The sequence below is a fragment of the Triticum dicoccoides genome, chromosome 7B (genome assembly GCF_002162155.2).
Source record: "Triticum dicoccoides isolate Atlit2015 ecotype Zavitan chromosome 7B, WEW_v2.0, whole genome shotgun sequence".
Classification (NCBI taxonomy): domain Eukaryota; kingdom Viridiplantae; phylum Streptophyta; class Magnoliopsida; order Poales; family Poaceae; genus Triticum; species Triticum dicoccoides.
In genome coordinates, this window is record NC_041393.1 from 597,950,162 (window position 1) to 597,952,828 (window position 2,667).

The following is a 2,667-nucleotide window of genomic DNA, read 5'->3' on the forward strand; positions in this document are numbered from 1 at the left end:
GGGAGACAACAGATGGAGCAGTATATTGATCTCATCTCACGCAATCAATTATTCTGTGTATATACTCGCAGTATTGCCGCATGGCTGTTTCTTGTGTCCCTGTATCGGTGCTTCATAGCTGCACGATAGATGATACTTGCACTGGGAGAGATCTAATGGTAGCTGCATGGCGTTGAAAGAAGAGAGGAAGTTCTAGGTAAGAATATACCGTTATGTATAGCTCCTTTAGGAGGGGTGCAGCTTTAAGGATGAACAGTGTCCAGGTCAGATCATACCCTTCAGGAATTTCATCTAGATTCACAAACCTTAGTTGGCGAAAAACAGATGCCAGGCTTTTCGTCAAGCACTCTGGTTGGACCCAGATCTGCAACGAATAAACGAGTCATGAGAAGAGCAGAAAACTAATAAACGAGTCATGAGAATAGCAGAAAAATAATAAAGCCACAGCTAGCAAAACGACCAAGTTGACTTACTTTTTCACATTTAAATCCCAACTTCAGGTCACGCACAGAGGTACCACAAAGAAACTTACTTAACTCAACCATCTTGTGCCAACTGAGAGCAACATTATTGAGTTGACGGCCTCAAGTAATGGGGCATCGCCAACTGAAAGTGGATAATGAAAAGAGATCCAACCCTCAAAGGCCAACCGTGTGAGTTTTGGAACAGAGTTCAGCAGCAGTTCTGCAAAAAGGCAATCACCGATGGTGAGGTCACTGAGTTGGGAGTGATCTACTTGCAGTGTGGTCGTTTCCCCAGAATCACAATTCATCAGACGTAGATCCTTTAATCGCTTACAAACGATGAGTACATTAGTGATGTCCGATTCACCGAATCTCAAATTTTCAAGGTGCAGGCGTGTGAGACCACCAAATGCATCTGGGAAAGCATCAAAGAATAAGATGAACTTCTTCCCATAACTGGCTAGATTATCATCGTCACACTGAGTGGCATCCCTCTCTGTCATAATGTTGAATTCAGCCATCTCAACCTTGTGTGTCGCCATGGTCTTGGCAACAGCATGTCCAATGGATATGTGGTCACTGTCTTTTAAGAAGAAAGTCATCGACAGTAGGTGGATGGTTTTTCGGGTAGAATCCCTGTGTGCCAGGATGCTCGTGGTTGCTTCAACCACAGCTGCATTGCTCCGAACCACTTCATCAATTTCAAATATGGGCCCATTGTGAGGCAGGAAGTCCAAAACACTTATTGTCAGTCGAGAAAGCTTGGTAGAAAGCCGACTCCACCGTCTGGAGAGGATGCTGGTTCTGACAGCGTATGTGACATCGAGTCTATCAAGAATATTAACCAAAATGTCGTCAGGCAAGTTGCTGAGCATATCGTCTCGATTTCCTTTCTGCATTTGTGGCAAGGAAACAAATCAGAATTGATATAGTCGGAAGATGCAGTTTTTATACATTACATGGATGCAGTTCTCCATACTACAGTCGCTAAGGGTGCATGCAATTTGGATTTAGTGTCAAAGCTGTGCAATTTGACATCTTCCCACTAGAAGAGATGCAACTTTGATAGTCTAAAAAATATAGTTTTGATTGAGGCTAAAAGGTGTCAATTTTTGGCATGATGAAAACAAAAATCTGCATTTTTTACAACTAATTCGAGTGCGTTATTTTTCATCAGAAGAATAAAAGGACAAGGAACTCACCCCCATGGCTCCGGGTAGATCTGCCAAGATCCGATAAGAATTGGCGGCCGCCGGTCGCCGGAGAAGGTAGGCGTCCGTCAACCTGGCTCGGGAATCGCTGGTCTCGTCTGAGATCTGCTGGCTTCCGGTCGGGCCGACTGGCCAATTTATACTATTGGCTTCGTTTGCGCCTCCGACTGCAACTCGCAGACTGAACACGAGACGGACTCGATCCCCTTCCGTGATCTACACAGAAAGGGGGTCGAAATCGGATTAGAGCTCGGTGGGGAGCCGCGTCGATGTCGAATTGCAGCTCGGATAGGAGCTGCTTGATTGCGGATTGCAGCTCGAAAAGGAGCTGCTTCGGTTCCGAATTGCAGCTCGAAAAAGAGCTGCTTATTTGTGTGCCTCTTCTGGAACACCAAGCTATCCTCATATGGAGGCTTAGATGGCGATGGCGCGAAGAGGGAGATGGGCTGCCTTGACACTCGACCGGCGGGGCGGCAGCCGGCGCATCTCCGATCCCTCTCTCCCTCTCTAACCCTAGGTGGCGGCGTAGTTGGTTGGAGCTTTTTTTGGAGAATCTCACAAAGCTTTATTACTAAATCATAATGTTCATAGGTAAAAAAAGAAGATCGCCGGGTTGTCCTAGCCAAGTGTGTCGGCCAAACCCTAAGGATAACGCATGCTTTGCGAGATTATGGGCCTCCGTATTGGAGGTCCTATACTCATGAGTAAACGAACATGAAATAAAGGTAGTTGCTCTAGTCTTGATTTCCTCGACAATGGCTCCAAATTCTGCTGAGCTTCCCTGTCTGATTGCATCTACCACCACCTTGCAATCGGAGGCAACAAGTAAATGGTTGATATATAGATCTTCTGAAAGTGCTAATGCCTCCCGAACAGCTAGTGCTTCTAGCACTTGGGGGTTGTGCAGTCCTCTGAAAACGAGAGCTGACGCTCCCATGAACAAACCTCTCTCATCCCTGCAAACCACACCAACTGCGCCAAACGTACCTGGG

At 46.3% G+C, this 2,667-nt stretch overlaps 1 pseudogene; it reads right to left on the minus strand.

The window, feature by feature from the left end:
- LOC119337589 overlaps positions 1-2,234 on the minus strand; it is an 8,487-nt pseudogene extending 6,253 nt beyond the window's left edge.
- Positions 2,235-2,667: the final 433 nt, after the last annotated feature.